Source organism: Bos taurus, chromosome 22 (genome assembly GCF_002263795.3).
Source record: "Bos taurus isolate L1 Dominette 01449 registration number 42190680 breed Hereford chromosome 22, ARS-UCD2.0, whole genome shotgun sequence".
NCBI classification, from domain to species: domain Eukaryota; kingdom Metazoa; phylum Chordata; class Mammalia; order Artiodactyla; family Bovidae; genus Bos; species Bos taurus.
The window spans coordinates 36678781-36698484 of NC_037349.1; the positions used below are offsets into that span (position 1 = coordinate 36678781).

At 41.4% G+C, this 19704-nt stretch overlaps 1 long non-coding RNA gene across 8 annotated transcripts in view; it reads right to left on the reverse strand.

Moving 5' to 3' along the window:
- The window catches only part of LOC101906240 (uncharacterized), a 318730-nt gene that overhangs the window by 234104 nt on the left and 64922 nt on the right, over window positions 1–19704 (reverse strand). For 2 of the 8 annotated variants that reach the window (XR_009492373.1, XR_009492374.1), the window contains exons 2-3: window positions 16303–16539; window positions 15281–15413 (exon numbers count right to left, since the gene is read on the reverse strand). The exons of 5 other annotated variants lie outside the window; for them this stretch is intronic. This is a non-coding gene — a long non-coding RNA (uncharacterized lncRNA). The remainder of the gene's footprint in view (window positions 1–15280; window positions 15414–16302; window positions 16540–19704) is intronic. One more of the 8 variants, XR_009492375.1, reaches the window with a different exon arrangement.

The window sequence follows — 19704 nt, forward strand, 5'->3', positions numbered from 1 at the left end:
TTTTATAATATACAGAGGGATAGACATGTAGACACAGTTAAGAACACCTTTTGAATATGAAGACAACCATTTACAAGCCAAGGACAGAAACCTGGAATAGATCTTTGCCTCTAAGATCTTGGGAGAAAGCAGCCATGCTGACGTATTGATTTTGGACTCCTGGTCTCCAGAACTGTGAGATAGTACACTTCATTGTCTTAGCCACCCAATCTGTGGCATTTTTTTATGCAGCCCTAGAAGACTAATACCAAAATCTGTTTTTGTTTGCTATGGATGCTGTAACAAAGTATCACAGACTCCCTGTGTTGAACAATAAATGTACTATCATACAGTTCTGAAAACAGGAATCCAAAATCAAGGTTGGCAAGGGGAGCTCCTTGTGTGGGCTGGGAGGGAAGAATCTGTTCCCGGCGTCTCCTCTTGGCTTGTAGACAACCGTCTTCTTCCTAGGTCTGTACACATTGTCTTGGCTCCATTCATGTCTGTGTTCAGATTTCTCCTTTTCCTACTGACGCCAGCATAATGGTTTAGGGCCCCTCACAATGACTTCATTTTAACTTGATTACCTCTGTAAAGACCCCATATTCAAATAAGGTCATATTCTAGGATATTAGGGGTTACAGTGTAATCATTTGAGTAACAAAATTTTAAGGGTAATACGTCACCTTTAAAAATATTGTTGGCTATACATGAAGGCTGTGGTGGGCAGAGCCTCATACTGAGATGCTGTGACCTAAAGCCAGTCCTCATAGTTCTGACTCTGTGACCTGAAGTGACATCACCTGTCCATATCTGTGCCCCATCTTTAAAACAATATCCTAACACTTAAATATTTTATTATATTTTGTCTTATGTCATTCTGTACTTACTGTAATTCTGTACTTAAAACTATGTAGAAATGGGGCAACTTAATCCAATGATCATTGAATATACACCCTCTCTGGGCCAAGCACAGGTCACAAGGACACAGAATAGGTCTGTAACAGCACTTGACCTCAAGAAGTTCTCAATCTAGTGGACTCCAGGTGACATATTTTTTAATTGGCAAATCAAAGAAAGCCCACCTGTTAACTGTGGAAACTAGGTGTATATTACATCTCCTTCTAACTCTAAACTCATTGCATGAATTTAGAATGATTCTAAGTCTTCAAAGATGAGGAGAATTGGAAACATAGCGGAACTATAAGAGTAGAAAGCCAACAAAAATGTATCTTCCCTCTCCTCCTCTATTCTGTCTTCCTCTAATACTCAGAATTATTCCAGGCAGAATTTGTCTAAGAAAAACCATCTCCAAGAGCAAAAGGCAAGGGAGAAAAGTCCAGTTCCCTCAGCAGTGGCACTGTGAGGAATTTCTTTTGTCTTTGTACCTTACATGTCAGCATAATGGAACCACTTGTATCAAAATGACGTTGAGAAAAATATATTTTTAAGATCTCCATAGTGAACATCTGGATTTCACTGGTGACTCAGATGATAAAGAATCTGCCTGCAATGCAGGAAACCCAGGTTCTATCTCTGTGTCAGAAAGATCCCCTGGGGAAGAAAAGGCAACTCACTCCAGTATTCTTGCCTGGAGAATACCTGGTGGGCAATAGTCCATGGGGTTGCAAAAAGTCAGACACGACTGAGTGACTAACACTAACTAACTAACAGTAGTGAACATAAAAACTACGAGCCACCCGAATATAATAACACCAATTGTGACTTTACCCTTGGTGCAGGAAAGTTTAAAGGCAGATCCTAAGCAGACACATAAATAAGAGCCAAATAACCATTGTAGAAGATCAAGGTTATATTTAGAGCTAAAAGGGCTGAAATCTGCCTTGGACATTTCTAATGTCTGCTAACAGAAGGTAAGTGATCTATGTCTTAGTTACAGACTTGAAGCTATACTGGCTCCATTAAAGAGTAATTTGGGAAATAATGGTGATGATGATAATGTTAATGAAATAGTAACAGCACTCATCTCTGACCTTGGCTAGGTTATGGTTCCAGCCATCTTCCTCCAAGCTCAACCATTTAGCTTGCGCTAGCTTTCAACTGCTCCTCACCACAGCATCTGTATTCATTCTCAGAGCTGACGGGCAACCTCCTACCTTTGAACTGAGTAAATAAACAAGACAATGAGCCCTTCAGTGAATGCCCACCCAGGGTTATTGTAAAGAGTTTTGGCCATCTGTCCTAAAACTGCAGACAGATTTAAGATGCCTTTGCCATTTAATGGAAATCCATGTTGAACAGGAAAACTTATTGGGACCAGTGATTCTAAAATAATAAATACAAAAGGCATGGAAGTCAAGTCCAAACTCACACCAAACTGCCTGGCGGGTTTCAGAACAAACCGAAACATACAGCCTTCTACAGGAGCAAATGTAGAGAAAAACCACCAAACTCTTGTCTTCCTAGCCCAGCTATTTATAAATACTCTTGTAGCCAAGGTTTAGTTTTTAGCTCATTCTCATGCTCATGTCTACAGTTATTTGAAAGTAAAAACAAAAAATTGTGTGTGTGTGTGCTCAATGGTGTCCGATTCTTTGCGGTCCCATGGACTTTAGCCCGCCAGACTCCTCCGTCCATGGAATTTTCCAACAAGAATACTGGAGCGGGTTGCCATTTCCTACTCCAAAAGAACCCACATCTCTTGCGTCTCCTGCATTGACAGGTGGATTCTTTACCACCGCACCACCTGGGAAGCCTCCAAACTTTTCACCGATGCATGTAGTCAAACCCAGGGTTGATTTTTTTCACTGCCTAAGAAAAAATCTGGGGTTAGAAGTTTAGAAATAATTTGAGTGGCAGTCAGTTCAGGAATGAGAAATGCTACACAGTCTGGCTAAGTCTGAGTAGCAGAGAAATGCACAATTCACCCTTTCTTATCTCCCTTTTATATTCCTGAGTGACTTCATTTTTCCTGTGGTAAGATTTTTTATTTTGAATTGCGTATTCAAACTCCTTACTGTCAACATAACTCCTTACTGTCACATGCTCTTCATCTTCTATCAAAGGTTGGAAAAAGTACCAAATACACCCTGCACAGCTGTATTTGCCAATGATTTCTGGATCCATTTGGGGCTGATCTCATTCTTTCCCTCCCTCCAGCACCCATCAAAGTAATGATGGTTACTCTCTAGAGACACTGGTATGAATAGTAATGTGCTACGGTGAGGAGTTTTTGCTTCTCTCTGATTAATAGGTATTCAGGAATCATAGTTCTTTCATTGTTTTCTTTAGATTGGGGAAATCCTGGTGCATAGGATTGGAATCTGGGCAGAAAGAAGAGAGCTTCTCAGATCATGGTAGAAAGAATCTCCAGAGTTCACTTTTCTTGTATAGTTTCATCTAACAGATGGTATAACTGGATTGTTGAGAGCTTGGACTTGGGGACAGACCAAGGGACTGAATTCTTGTTTGGTGAAGAGGGGAAGTCACTTAACCTGTTCTCAGGCTCTGTTCCCTCACCAGAAGATAGGAATAATATTAACACTAATACCTAGGAGTAGGGTGAGGTTTAATTACCATAAAACTGGAAGAGGTATTAGCAATGTACCAGCCAGGCTATAGACAGCTCTGCTCATCAGATACTATCAGAATGATTAGAACAGAACTTGGTCTGTTCCCAAAGTCAGCTTTTCAATCCACCTGTGGCTAACTGGACATTAAAAGGAGGGGTCAGAGGACAGTTTCTCATTGTTCAGAGAAGGAGGGGGAATTTCACTTCTAATACAGACATACTAGGGATTCCCAAGAGGCCCAGTGGTAAAGAATCCACTGGCCAATTCAGGAAACACAGAAGATGGGAGTTCGATCTTTGGGTGAGGAAGATCCCCTGGAGTAGGAAATGGCAACCTGCTTCAGTATTCTTGCCCGGAAAATTCCATGGACAGAGGATCCTGACAGGGCTACAATCCATGGGGTTGCAAAGAGTTGGACATGACTGAGCACACATGCACAGACACGATAAAGAAAACACATGGGCACATAGGTGTGAAAACAATCATGAACTTGCTCTCCTGGAGTGAACTGATAGCTGATAATGGTGTTTACAACTTTAGAGTCATACTTTGAAAAGGGAATGTTGGATAAATTCTAGTCGCTATCTCAGATTTTCAAATGGGATCATGCTAGTACACTGCTTCTCAAAGCCTGATGCCTGCAGCAGCAGCAGCACAGAACTTATCAATTAAGCAAATGCCTAGGCCCTACCTTTGATGTAATAAATCAAAAATTATGAGAGTGGAGGCCAGAAATTTGTGTTTAAGAACCCCATTTGAATATGATACCTGTTAGAGAACTCTTATTTTCTCTACATATGTGGATCCCTTTTACTGGTAATCTTTAACAACAATCCTTACTTTTCTAATCTTACTGTTGGCAGGATGAGATTGAGCCATCTTTGAAAAGCAGTTTTTAAAGTAAGTGTGCGTAAATACATATATACAATGAAATACTTGTTTAGTCACCAAGTCGTATCTGACTCCTCCACGACCCCATGGACTGTAGTCCGCCAGGCTCTCTTGTGGATTCTTTACTGTGGATCCCAGTAAAGAATCCTCCCGCCAAGCAAGAGACTCAGGTTCGATCCCTGGGTTGGGATGGTGCCCTGGAGAAGAGAATGGCTACCCACTCTAGTATTCTTGCCTGGGAAGTTCCATGGACAGGGGAGCCTGGCAGACTACAGTCCAGGGGGTCACAAAGAGTTGGACAAAACTGAGCATGTGAATAAGCACATTTTCAGATGTCCACAGAGTAGAAGTGATTGGTTCTTAACACATTATTGACTGGGAGATTTTGGTAGAAACCAATTTCTGGTGGCCAGCGATTTGTTACAAAAGTAAATGTTGAAATGTCAAAAGACATTAATACATCTCTGGTCATAAGCTGTTAAAAAGTGAAAGCATTAGTCACTCAGTCATGTCCGACTCAAATCAGCCATCTTACTGTGGAGAGATCTTCTAGATGTGGTGCTAAATGCAGTTCAATAAACTTAGTAATATGTTTACTCACCTAAGGTATCCTTACTTTGTTAGAGATTAGTACTACAAATTAGTGGAGTATAGACTTTTAGTCCCTACAAACACTGTAGCTGAGAATAAAAAAATCGTGAAGTAAGAGGTGTTATCTGCCTACTCTCAAGGTCTGAAATAAGCACCAATGTCAAAGTTGAGAAGTGTGGAGTGCAAACTTTCCCCACTAGACTGGATTAGTGGGATGCCTGAGGAAAGCACGGCTGCAGTGAACTTGGTTTTTGCATCTTCAGTGTCAATTCTACCTGTGTCCCATCAGGTAGCAGCCATAGCATCAGATTTGCTTCACTCCCAGCTTTAGGGATGGGCCCCCAATGAATGAAAGGCAGGATTACACTCTGCCCCTTTCCACAGTGATGGGTTTGGAAACCCAGTCTGGCCAGTTAGAACAGGCATTCCCCTGTTCACAGGGATTGAGGTAGTCCAAGCAGGGGGATTTCTGTTAGGATACAGAAACTCCAGTCAGAATGGCTGCGATCCAAAAGTCTACAAATAATAAATGCTGGAGAGGGTGTGGAGAAAAGGGAACCCTCTTACACTGTTGGTGGGAATGCAAACTAGTACAGCCGCTATGGAGAACAGTGTGGAGATTCCTTAAAAAACTGGAAATAGAACTACCTTATGATCCAGCAATCCCACTGCTGGGCATACACACTGAGGAAACCAGAAGGGAAAGAGACACGTGTACCCCAATGTTCATCGCAGCACTGTTTATAATAGCCAGGACATGGAAGCAACCTAGATGTCCATCAGCAGATGAATGGATAAGAAAGCTATGGTACATATATACAATGGAGTATTACTCAGCCATTAAAAAGAATACATTTGAATCAGTTCTAATGAGGTGGATGAAGCTGGAGCCTATTATACAGAGTGAAGTAAGCCAGAAGGAAAAACATAAATACAGTATACTAACGCATATATATGGAATTTAGAAAGATGGTAACAATAACCCTGTATACGAGACAGCAAAAGAGACACTGATGTATAGAACAGTCTTATGGACTCTGTGGGAGAGGGAGAGGGTGGGAAGATTTGGGACAGTGACATTGAAACATGTAGAATATCATGTAAGAAACGAGTTGCCAGTCCAGGTTCGATGCACGATACTGGATGCTTGGGGCTGGTGCACTGGGACGACCCAGAAGGATGGTGTGGGGAGGGAGGAGGGAGGAGGGTTCAGGATGGGGAACACATGTATGCCTGTGGCGGATTCATTTTGATATTTGGCAAAACTAATACAATTATGTAAAGTTTAAAAATAAAATAAAATTTAAAAGAAAAAAAAAAAAAGGATACAGAAACTCCTGTCAACAGTGTGTGAGGTTGGGAGCCATGCTGGGTGGTCAGCTACAGACAAGGCTGACACATAGGACCATGAATGTCAGTTGCTATTATTATCAATATTATTCTTCCTGTTACATTTACATGAAGAGAATAAGATGTCTAAAAGAACTTCTGTACAGGGTGACCTAGAAGAAAGAAATAACTTGTGGCAGAGATAGTTTCCAAGAAAAAAAGAATCAAAGAAACATGAGTAGGAAATGACTATCTCTAGGTCTTATTGTGAAACACATACACAAAACACCTTGAGATATTAACTGGTGAGTAACATCCCATTGCCTCCCAAAAGGGGAGGATCAGATAAGCCTTCAAGAAGAAATGAAGCCCTTGAGGTGAGATCCAAATAATCTAGACAAAGAGTAGAAGGAAAGAACCCTCTAGACATATGCACAGATGCCATAACAAGTGGAAATGAATATTAGGACCTGAGAAAAAAGCCAGAGAAACTGAAGAAGAGCAAGAATGGTATAACATGGTACAACACCTCCAGGGACACAGATGCTAAAAATGACCATGGAGTGGCTCTCGTGGATTGAAGTGGCTCAGAGGGGTGAGAATTAGATCAACAGGTCTTCCAGGCCATGTTAAATGTTGTGGCCTTAAGAGCAGTGAAATGCTGCAAGTTGACAGGCACATGTGGTACTAGGATATCGATGGCAGGTTCTCAATCATAGCTATTAGAAAAGATGTGATGACTTCACAGCACTCCATCCTCTTAGAGTCCAAGAGTTCCTGCTATGACTGTGATAATACTACAGGCCAATGGAGGAAGATAAGAAACAAATTAGCTTCCAGGCTTGGGAAGCAGAAAACAGACCTACACTTCAAAATCTGATGCTTATCCTCCTTGGTACCCAGGCCATGCCATAGAAGTAAGTTGGGAGTGAGTCCCATCTGATGGAAACAAACTTTCCCCACTGGAATTTCCCCTCTAAGGCTCTAGTCCATAGGCCTGCAGCTAGCAAGCTAACCCAGTGATATGTCATCTAACAAATCCATGTAATTTACTATCCTCAGTGACTGTTTTCCTCAACTGTTAGATAAGCCTTCATTTTTCTTGACATATTCATGTTTCTAAAACTAAGACAGGCCTCAGAATCATTATATACATTTAATGTACAATTTCTTTTTTCTCTTTCCCCCATTAAAAAAAGCTGATGATAAAAGATATCTTATTTCACCAAGGAAATGTCACAGATTTGATGCTCATGATTCTTACTCTCTCTTCATTTTAATAACACTACACTTCTAATTTTTCTCACTGGAACATAATTGCTCGCTTCATTTTTTTCCATTTTCCACTAAGCAGTGAGCTCCTTTAAGGACATAAATTGTTTTATTCATCTTCGTATTTAATATATTTCTTGCCCCTTCCAGTAAATGGTACCTACTAGGAACTGGCACATAGTAGGATTTGAATATTTGTCGAATTAACGAATGAACCAGTAAGTGAAGAAATAAATAATACCATACATATGATTCAAGGGTATCTCTAAAGGTCCCTTGGCAGAAAAAAAAAATACAGATTTATTTTCTTATCTATAATCTGGGTTGAACCTGGAAAACCCAGCATTTTTTTTAGTATATACAATGAACCAGGCTCTGTGTGAGCTTTACATGCAATGTCTCATTTAATTTTCAAACGAACTCTCAGTTAATGGCATTGTTCTCTTAACCACTTAACTAGCATGTAAAGTGAGACAGCAAGCATTTGCCCCGAAGTAACCCATTTGTAAACCGAATCACCATTTCTTAGCTCTGCCAAGCTTACTCCACTGTCTGCCTTCCTAGCCAGTACACTGAAATATTTTAAACATACCCTTTCCAGGTTTGAAATTGGGAATAGAGTCCTCTGAAAGTCTACTGTTTGCATCCTTTCCAATCCTTTGGTAGTAATGTTGCTATCTGCAGTTGTCAGGAACACTTTAGGATAAGGAAAGAGCATTTCCAATTCCTTTGTTGCAGGAGACTCAGTTCAAGAAAAGATGCTTATGTTAATAGAATCATCTGTATATTTTCCATTTTCCTCTACTAAGGGAATTTCTTTTATCTTATTTCAAGTGGTTGAGGTTTAGCCTCACATTTCAACTTTGAATATAGAAATGCATTCTTGCTAAATCAGACATCTCTTTTTCTTTGGAAAGAAAGGTAGAAAGGATTGCAAGATACCATAATGGGATGATGATGGTGCAAAATACTCAGTTTAGATTAACTTCAGTGAGGAGGTACAGTTGTATATTTAGACATGACAAATGATATTCCTTGAAATATGTTGTATTATGAACTGCTTATTTTCTCTCATGCTTTTCCTTTTCTCTGTAGATAGAAACCTCTGATTTTTAGCTGGGTATTTGGCCACCCAAAACAAAGTCTATACTTACAGAGTTGGGACTGTGTGTCTAAATTCTGGCCAACACTCTGAAATGCAAGTTATAATGTGGCAACTTGAAGAATCTTCATGAAAAGTATGCTGCTGTGCTTGCTTTGCTCCATCTTCTTCAATTCTTCTTTGCTGCTGGCTGGAGTTGTATTGTGTTTTCTGCTCTGCTTATTCGTTCAGTATAGGTACTCAATACAAATGAACACCAAAGGCTAAAAGGTTGGACCGCAAAAGTAGCAAAAGGATCCTGGGGTCCACAATTCTGACGAACCAGAGGAGCTGGAGGACCAAGCAATGATGGCATTCTCTACAACACACAGACACACAAAGCTTGTGTCCTAGAAGAACTGACCCCAATTTAAGTCAAATCCTCCCATCAAATAGCACCAGAACTGACCTTCCTGAGTCCCAGCAAATGATTGTTTCCCCAGCAATGTCCAACAGAACAATAGCCCATGATAAAGGCCATTGGGCACTGTGTTGGCGTTCATTGGAAGAACCAGCCTCTCAGCTTCAGGGAAAGGCTTTTGATAGTGATGATTTCCATGGCAAAGGAGAGTGAGCCCAGGGTCACCCCAGCTGAGACCAATCTCTGAATGTGACTCCCATTTCCCAGCAAAGGCCTCAGGAAGACCAATTGCCCCCATGTCCTTTTGCCAGTCTTTGCTGGTAATGCCATAAAATCCAAACAAACATGTCCTTTCCAGAAAGGTTACCCAGTTCATGCCAAGGAAATGGCCATCGTGTGTTTCCTTTCAAGTCACCCCTGTTTCTCTCCAAGGGTGGAAATAAAACACTTTGAAAGTCTGAGAACATTCAAAATAAGCCATCATTTAGAAATAACGACTGCTCGTGCTGTGCACATAAATAAAAATCCATACTAACCTCAAACACGTTTATAAGGTCATTGTGAAGAGTTTGCCTTTTCTCTATAAATGTCCAGAAAGATGAATTAAGAACAGGATGACTCATCCATCTAGATTGATTAAATGTTTCTTTAAGGGTCAAACTGAAAACAAAGCCTAGATACATTAACATACAATGTGCCCACAGTGATTAGTCTATTTATTTTACTTGCTGACAATATTTCTGGAATTAAGTCATTGTTAATCTTTGTCTGGAGGGAGCGACAGGACCACCCTATTCCCCAGCCATCTTCCCCTACCTCCCGGACTAGCATTCTCTCTCCAAACGTGCAGGGTCCTTTAGAGCTTGGTAAGGGACCACGACAGCACAGAATACAGGGAGTGCTATTAAAGTTTCATCCCAAATTCAGCCCAGTGCTTCCCTCATTAGCTCTGAACAACATCTCTGCCCTTTCAGAATTTCTTCTCCTTTTTTATACCCTTTGCATCAGGACACATTTGCTAAAAAACCTTTTGGGAAGTATGGCACCCCACTCCAGTACTCTTGCCTGGAAAATTCCATGGATGGAGGAGCCTGGTAGGCTACAGTCCATGGGGTCGCTGGAGTCAGACATGACTGAGCGCCTTCACTTTCACTTTTCACTTTCATGCATTGGAGAAGGAAATGGCAACCCACTCCAGTGTTCTTGCCTGGAGAATCCCAGGGACAGGGGACCCTGGTGGGCTGCCGTCTCTGGGGTCGCACAGAGTCGGACATGACTGAAGCGACTTAGCAGCAGCAGCAGCATCCTCTTTGCAAAAACAAAGCATTAATTATATGGTATTATCTAGGCCTAAAGAGTAATAGTTAACATTGGGTGGTAACCATGCATAATAATATACTGTATTGCTTGCATTTGTTCTTTATTTCTATTAATATTCACAAAAAGTCTGAAAAGAGTTCTGAGGATTTAAGTATTCACATCCCCGTCTCACTAGTTAGTGAAACGGGGATACAGAGAAAAGTGTTTGGCTGTGTTCACCACTCTAGAAGTATCCAAAAAAACAGACTGAAGTGTGTGAATAGCTCAGTACATTGGATGGCAAACCCTGCTCTTAGCTCTTGGGCCACGTTGTATCACAAATGCCATGTTGAATCTGTCATTTCTGCTTAGGACTCTTGAGCCCCCATGTACGCAGTTGAAGACTGAGAATAAACTTTCTCCCCTGAGTTGTATCACAATCCACGTCTCTGGGAGCAGCTAAATCTCATGGTGTGCCCCAGACATATTTGTTGACAGTTTGAGCACAAATTATGTTGGTTAACATTCCTTTGGCTGCTCCTTGGTGATGGTGGCCAATTCTCTGGTACTTATCTAAGCCACGTTTATTAATATAACTGCTAGGAGGTTTTTAGAGCTGATCATACTTCTAGACTGACCACATGGTTCTAAAAAGAGTCTACCAACACAGCCATAAAGAAAACAAAGCACTCTGAGTGGAAAGTAAAAGGAACCAGAATGCAATCTTCCTCTTCAAAGTGATGCAAGATTGGGTCTGGTGGGCTCAGCATACCACAACTGTTCTGGAGTGGTTAGTTCCCCTCTCTGAGCATCAGTTTTTCTATCTGTAGAAGGGGTATATTAACTTAAAAGGTAGTTGAGAATATTACATGAAATAATGAAGGCAAAGCATGGTGGCTATCTAATAAATGCTCAGTCAATAAGAACTATAATTGTTACCGCTCTCTGACTTATATTCTTTTTTTTTTTTACTTACATTCTGTGTAACATAATGATGATGATCATTGCTAGCCATCTCTTTAAGATTATCTATATGGCAAGCACCATTCTAAGCACATTATATAAGTTAGCTTATTTAATGCTCACAATAGTTCTGAGTGCTTTTGTATTCCCATTTTATAGATGGATATGTTGAGGTCCAGAGAGCAGGATTTATTTGCCCAAAGTCACCTTGCCAGTTATTCTCTATTGAAACAGGCACTTTAGCTCCATAACACACTCTTTTAATCGTCCTGCTCCATCGGAAGTGGTTACACAGCCACAAAGCCAGTGGATTACAACATGAACTATTGAAACAGAAGAGGCAGGGTAATTTAGCCTCCAGGACTAGGCGTGTATCTCCACTTTTCCTGCTTTTTCCTCCTCCCCTCCCCCATTTGCGTGTTTAAGCAAACACATAGCTAAGGAGAAAACAGGAGAGGTTTGTTCCACCAAAGTTACTGCTCAAGTGGAGCCTCTCAGCAGTTTTAAAGATAAAACGATGATGTCATGGTTATTAAGACAACAAGGAAAAAATAGTAGAAAAGTACCATGAAAGTAAAAGTGCTACAGGCAACAAACAGTGGCTCTGGCTCTGCATTTCTCCAATTCAGACCATTGCCCAGGCTCACTCTCCCCATAAGAGAAGCTGCTATCCTACATCCCTGCCCCCTCCTCACTTCTAATCACCAACCTCCTACTGACTCTTCCATTCACCCAACTGATTCCTACTCATCCATCAGATTCCAGCTTAGACCTCACCTTCTCCAGAAGGCCTTTGTGGATCCCCTGCCCAGCCCCATCCAACAGGATTAAAGGGCTTTGGAGCTCCTATAGCATCTATCATGATTCAGTAAGTGCAGTGGCCTATAAGCTCTATGTGGGCAGCATCTGACTCCAACAGATATTCTTTTGTGTCCCCAAAGTCTAGCATTTTGTCTGAGATATAAGTAGATACCTCAGTAAACATATGCTGTGTGCCTTTGAAAATCACAAAGCATGCCACTTCTTTTAAGGTTTAGAATCAAGTGATACAGTTCTTGAAAATGAATTTTTTCATGACTCGAAAGGGATATACACAATTGCAGAAAAATAACAGCCAGTGTCTTTTCTTAGGTCACTCTACTCAATGATTTGGAAACCTAGACAAAGTTTAACAGTACTTATTACTGGAACATTCTTCCCTAAAGGATGCCTAAACCCTCTTCCTGTCATTTAAACTCATTCCTCTTCATTCGGTTCCCTGTGGAGGTAATTCTCAGGGGGTTCATGATAATTATGATATTTCCTTTTAGCTTTGTCTTCTCTGGATTAATAACCTCAGCTGCTTAAATTTTTCCCTATAAAAATCTATTAATAATCTTTATTGCTTTCCCACTTCTCCATACTACTCATATCTTAATGCATATTGTTAAATCTCATAAAGAAAGAAAATAACTTTCAGGTTCATATTCTTTTTTTTTTTAATTTTAATTTATTTTTAAACTTTACAATATTGTATTAATTTTGCCAAATATCGAAATGAATCCGCCACAGGTATACCCACGTTCCCCATCCTGAACCCTCCTCCCTCCTCCCTCCCCTACCCTCCCTCTGGGTCGTCCCAGTGCACCAGCCCCAAGCATCCAGTACCGTGCATCAAACCTATTCTTATCTTTGTTTTCCGAGGACTTAAATAAAAGAAAAACAGTGATTATATCTACGAAGTAAAGAGTAAGATACAGATTTAAACAATGGTCATCTAGTCTCAGGCTACCTTTTTTCCCTGTTTTCCTCTTTGAAGCATGCTCTGTTTTCTACAAACTTCTAGAAGCCAGAAATGATGTGAAACCTGTGGTTTAGTATAAGCATACACATTAAGACATTAGAAATCATTCCACATTTTCCAAAATGGTCCCTTTTCAAGTATTTGGACCTGTTTTCCCATAAGTAGAACTTGTGTTATATCTGTTTTCTAATTTGAAGATTAAGAAATGTGTTCAACCCACATATGGCATAGAATCTCTAGGTAATGATGTTACTATCAGTAGGAAACACTGATTGCAGCCTCCTTCCATAAAGGTGCTATGCTAGCCATTCAGAATAATTTTCTCTTTTAGTCATTTAAAGCATCTTTATGAGATAGATATTCTTTCATCCCCATTTTACAGATAAGGAAACTGAGGCTCAGAAAAAACATGTAAACTCACACATCAGTAGGTGGCAGAGCAGGGACTCCAAAAGCTGTGTCTGACAGTGCACTCATAAGCTCTAAGCACTTTGCTGAAGGCTCTAAAAGTATTGATTTTGCAGATTTGTGTGTCTGTTTTTGTAAATGACCTGATCCACTGTCATGCACACAGTATTTTTATAATAATTCTTTGATTTTTCTTTTGACATAGGGAAGCAGTACCTTTTACAGTCTGTTGACAATACTCTAATTGGTTCAGGTACTTTGGAGCATCTATTCATTGGGGCATCTGGCCACAGCTGGGAGCAACCACATCTGGCAGCACCCAGGGGTATTGAAGATGTGTATATTGTAGGGCCCAGCCATGATTCCCTAGGCACTATGGCAAATATCAATACCACTGGTCAGTTCCCTCCACAGCCCTATGCTGTCCAGAAACTTTCTTGTAATTTGCTGACAGATGAACCACATGACCTTGTTCTAGCGAATGGAGTGTAAATGTAAATCACTGAGTAGGTCTTATTTGAAGACTTGTTTAAAGGGGTAATATGGCTGAAGTGAAGTGAAGTGAAGTTGCTCAGTCGTGTCCAACTCTTTGCGACTCCATGGACTGTAGCCCACCAGGCTCCTCCGTCCATGGGATTCTCCAAGCAAGAATACTGGCGTGGGTTGCCGTTTCCTTCTCCAGGGGATCTTCCCGACCCAGGGATCGAACCCAGGTCTCCCGCATTGCAGGCAGACGCTTTAACCTCTGAGCCACCTAAGGAGGTAATATGACTAGAGTACTTTATATACTTCCTGATTGGAGCATGACACAATCTCTGGAATTGCTGTAACTATGTTGTGGTTATAAAACAGCAAACCTGTGGGTAAAAGTGCACTCTAAGAATGGCAAAGCAGAGAGATGAAACAAACCTGGATAGCTTTGGCATCAGTCAACCAGCCTGGCAGCCCAGGAATACCTCCCTCCAGGCTTGTGGCAATGTTAGAAACAATAACCTCCTCTGCCACCCAATTCAGGGATTCCCTGATGGCTCAGTGATAAGGAATCTGCCTGCAATGCAGGAGACTCAGGTTCAATCCCTGGATCAGGAAGATCCCTGGAGAAGGAAATGGCAACCCACTCTAGTATTCTTACTGGGAAATCCCATGGACAGAGGAGCCTGGGGGACAGAGGAGTCCATGGGGTCACAAAAGAGTTGGACATGACTTAGCTACGAAACAACAAACCACCAATTCACTTTACCAGAGTTCTCTAGAGAAACTCACACATACACAAGATGACATACACAGACATAATGCATATCAAAAAAATAATAGATAAATAGCATATTCTTGCAATGATACATGGCAATTAAAAAGGCGTAAACTAGATCTATTGGAGAAGGCAGTGGCACCTCACTCCAGTACTCTTGCCTGGAAAATCCCATGGATGGAGGAGCCTGGTGGGCTGCAGTCCATGGAGTCGCACAGAGTTGGACACGACTGAGCTACTTCACTTTCACTTTTCACTTTCATGCATTGGAGAAGGAAATGGCAACCCACTCCAGTGTTCTTGCCTGGAGAATCCTAGGGACAGGGGAGCCTGGTGGGCTGCCGTCTGTGGGGTCCCACAGAGTCAGACACGACTGAAGCGACGTAGCAGCAGCAGCAGCAAACTAGATCTATATATATCCACATTATTCTTTTTTATTTTATTGAAATACAGTTGATGGCACTAGTGGTAAAGAACCTACCTGCCAATGCAGGAGACATGAAAGACACGGGTTCGATCCCTGGGTCAGGAGCTCCCCTGGAGGAGGGCATATGAATCCACTCCAATATTCTTGCCTGGAGAATCCCATGGACAGAAGAGCCTGGCGTGCTACCCTAGTCCATAGGGTAAGAAAAAGTCAGACACGACTGAAGCAACTCAGCATGTACACATGGTTGAAATACAAATTGTGTTTGTTTCTGGTATACAGAAAAGTGATTCAGTTATACATGTAAAATATATGTGTGTGTGTGTTACAGTTTGCATCTGTGAATCCCAAACTGTGATGATGAAAGTGGCATCTCCTGCATTGGCAGACAGATTCTTTACCACTGAGCTACCAGGGAAGCCCCATTTCCATATATACTGAAAGTATCATGACATGAATGTGAAGGAACACACCAACTTTAGGGTGGGAGAAGGAATCAAATTGGGAAAGTGGCACAGAAGCATTTGAGCAGAACCTGCAGTACTTTATTTCATAAAAGTAATTTAAGTCATGTATGACTATAATATGGCATTTGTTAAATTTGGGTGTGGATCCATAGGTATTTGCTACATATATGCTGCTGCTGCTGCTGCTAAGTCGCTTCAGTCGTGTCCGACTCTGTGCGACCCCATAGACAGAAGCCGACCAGGCTCCCCTGTCCCTGGGATTCTCCAGGCAAGAACACTGGAGTGGGTTGCCATTTCCTTCTCCAATGCCTGAAAGTGAAAAGTGAAAGGAAAGTCGCTCAGTCATGTCCGACTCTTAGCAACTCCATGGACTGCAGCCTACCAGGCTCCTCCATCCATGGGATTTTCCAGGCAAGAGTACTGGAGTGGGGTGCCATTGCCTTCTCCATGCTACATATATATTTTTCTATAAATTTTAAATGTTATATATTTTTTAAAAACTAGATGAAGAAAAGGAAAGAGATTGTTTCAAGAAGCAGTATTTATATAAAATTACTCTGTCAAGTGTAAGGTGACATGGAAAGCCATGTGCTTTATTATTATATTTACCATCATCCAGGGTCACAAAGAGTCGGGACACAACTGAGCGACTTCACTTTCACTTTTCACTTTCATGCATTGGAGCAGGAAATGGCAACCCACTCCAATGTTCTTGCCTGGAGAATCCCAGGGACGGGGGAGCCTGGTGGGCTGCTGTCTGTGGGGTCGAACGGAGTTGGACACAACTGAAGTGACTTAGCAGCAGCAGCAGGACCGCTGTGTTTAGGAATAAACTTTCCATGAACCCTGAGGAAAGGACAGGATGAGAAGATTTAGGTAGATGGTAGAGCTGAATAAGTACTATGAACTGAACTGTCTCCCCAAAGTGTACATTGAAACCCTAACACACTCAGTATGACTGTATTTAGAGACAGGGCCATTAAAAAGGTAATTAAGCTTAAATCTGGTCATAAGCCTAGTGGCTCAGATGATAAATTTGAATGCCTGCAATGCAGGAGACCCAGGTTTGATCCCTGGGTCAGGAAAATCCCCTGGAGAAGGGAATGGCTACCCACTGCAGTATTCTTGCCTGGAGAATCCCATGGACAGAGGAGTCTGGCAGGCTACAGTCTAAGGGGTCACAAAGAGTTGGCCACGACTGAGTGACTAACACCTTTAGAGTGGGACACTAATCTAATAGTACTGATGTTCTCATAAGAAGAAGTAGAGTCACCAAGAGCACACTCAATGTGGAGAAAAAGCTATGTTATGGCATAGTGAGAACGTGGTTGTCTGCAACCTAAGGAGAAAGACCTCAGGAGAAACCAGACCTAACAACACCTGATCTTTCTGTGAAAAATACATTTCTGTTTAAGTCTATAGTATTCTGTTAAAGCTTCCCTCGATGGCTCAGTGGATAAAGAATATGCCTGCAGTGCAGGAGACACAGGAGACATAGGTTCATCCCCTAGGTCAGGAAGATGGGGAGGAGGAAATGGCAACCCACTCCAGTATTCTTGCCTGGAAAATTCCACGGACAGAGGAGCCTGGCTGGCTATAGTCCATGGAGTCACAAAGAGTCAGACATGACCAAGCACATGGCACATACCATATTATGTTATGGCAGCAAGAGCAGCTTAATACAGGATGTATGTCCAGAACTGTGGTTCTCAATAGTGGATGACGCTATATAAATGGGCACATATAAGTTATTGGTTGGGGGAGGGTAATGGTTGGTGGTCACAAAGCTGAGGAGCACAGGAGCCATTTAATGGGCAGTGGCCAGAGAGGCAAAACTTTTTGCAGTTACTACAGTCCTCACAACAAAAAAAAATTCTGCATCCCAAATGTCTTTAAAATATCCCATAAGCATTTAGAAGAGGAGGAAACTGTGTACACTTACCTAAAGCTAGGTAAAAATGCAAAAATAAAAAATGTGGGGCTGTTTGGTCAGGTAGTATCATACAGTGAATTTCCATAAAAGTAACTACTATGAAGACTAAAGGAGGATTGTATTTTGTTTCCTTCAGAACTTTGCCAAAAGGTACTCATCAGTACTGTGGAAAATTCTTTTGTTAACAGTAATGCTAATGATATCTGTATTGTCTACCTGACCTATCCTTATCAGTCTTCATTCATAGCCATCGTATCTGCTAGGAGTCTGCAAAGTCCACTGAGCTGGCCAAATCCAACCTGCCACCTGTTTTTGTACATAAAGTTATATGGGACACAACTGTGCTCATCCATTTCTGTATTATCTATGGCTGCTTTTTCAGTAAAAAAGCTGAATTGAGAATGGCTCGCAAAGCTTAAATATTAACTATCTGACCCTTTATAGAAATGCTGGCAATCCCCTGCTATAAACCTGATTCTGTATCTCATATTGGCATCCATTACTTCAATACATGATCTAATTTAATCCTAGAATATTTACCTACTGAAACATGCATGATTTTGTTATCCAACTTCTTCTTTAAGTTCTAGCAATTATAGTTAATTCATCATGTAATTTGAAGATGTGCGGATATCTCTGTATCTGTGACATTCACTTCAGGAAAGAAATGGAATTCATTTCAGTAAAGAAGGAGAAGCATTTCTAAATAATCTCAAAGATTGAAAATCTACTCTAGACCTAAAAGAACAAAGACCATGAAGAATGAAGGAGTTATGTGACCAAGAAAAACTTGAAAACAAGCACCACGCTGAAGATGAACTGACCTTCAGTTCAGTTCAGTTCAGTCGCTCAGTCTTGTCTGACTCTTTGTGACCCCATGAATTGCAGCATGCCAGGCCTCCCTGTCCATCACCAGCTCCTGGAGTTCACCCAAACTCATGTCCGTTGAGCCGGTGATGCCATCCAGCCATCTCATCCTGTGTCGTCTCCTTCTCCTGCTCCCAATCCCTCTCAGCATCAGAGTCAACTCCAATGAGTCAACTCCTCGAACTGACTTTAAGCTCCAGGAAAGAGGCTGTTGTGTTTATCTGTACATCACTTACTCAGGAACTGGTACACTGGACTCAGTAAATACTTGGCTGAATGTTCCCATGAACGAAGGGATGGATGAGGCATATAAATGATTGAAGGACAAAGGACTGGAATAGGGAGCTTCCTTTCTCAAGAGGTCTTCAAACAGAAGTTCGGTCATTTGCCAGGTATTTTATAGCAGGTATTCCATCATATAAGGACTTAACCGAGTAGACCAGAGAACTCTCTAAGTCTCTAAAACTCCACTCCTGAAGCTGAAATCCAATATTTCAAAGATGCAGAGTTCATTATTTGGAGCAGCAAAAGCCTTTCAGATTTTAGACTGAATCTAAAATTGTCAAAGATCTGCCCAGCCTCCTGACCTCATCCCTCAACTAGTTATGTGAGATAGTAGGTAGAGTGTGGTAGTGAAGTATACAGGATCTGGAGTTAAATAGGTTTAGGCTGGAGGGTAGACTGTGGGAAAAGATGAACAGCAGAATTCCTCTCATCCTTGAGTGCACATTCCTTTGCAGTATCATACTGAAGAGCCTTTCATCAGGAAATGAAGTTTATCGCTCTACCCTTGGATCTTGGCTGGCCTCATGTCTCACTTTGGGTGGTAAAATGCAGCAAAAGGAACATGGTAATTTCTGAACCTAGGTAATTTCTGAACCTAGGTAATTTCTGAACCTAGGTCTCAAGAGGCCTGGTAGCTTCTGCCTTAACTCTCTGGAAATGTACAGCCCCATGTGATGAAGCTTGGTCCAGCTCAGGGACTGGTAAAATATGGCCCATGGACCAAATTCACACCACCACCTGTTTCTATAAATAAAGTTTTATTGGAACACAGCTAGGCCCATTTGTCTACATACTGTCTATGACTGCCTTCATATTACAAACAGCAGAGTCAAGAAGCTATGTCCAAGACTGAATGCCCTACAAAGCCAAACATGCTTACAATCAGGACCTTTTCAGAAGACATTTGCTGAAGTTTGGTCTGGCTG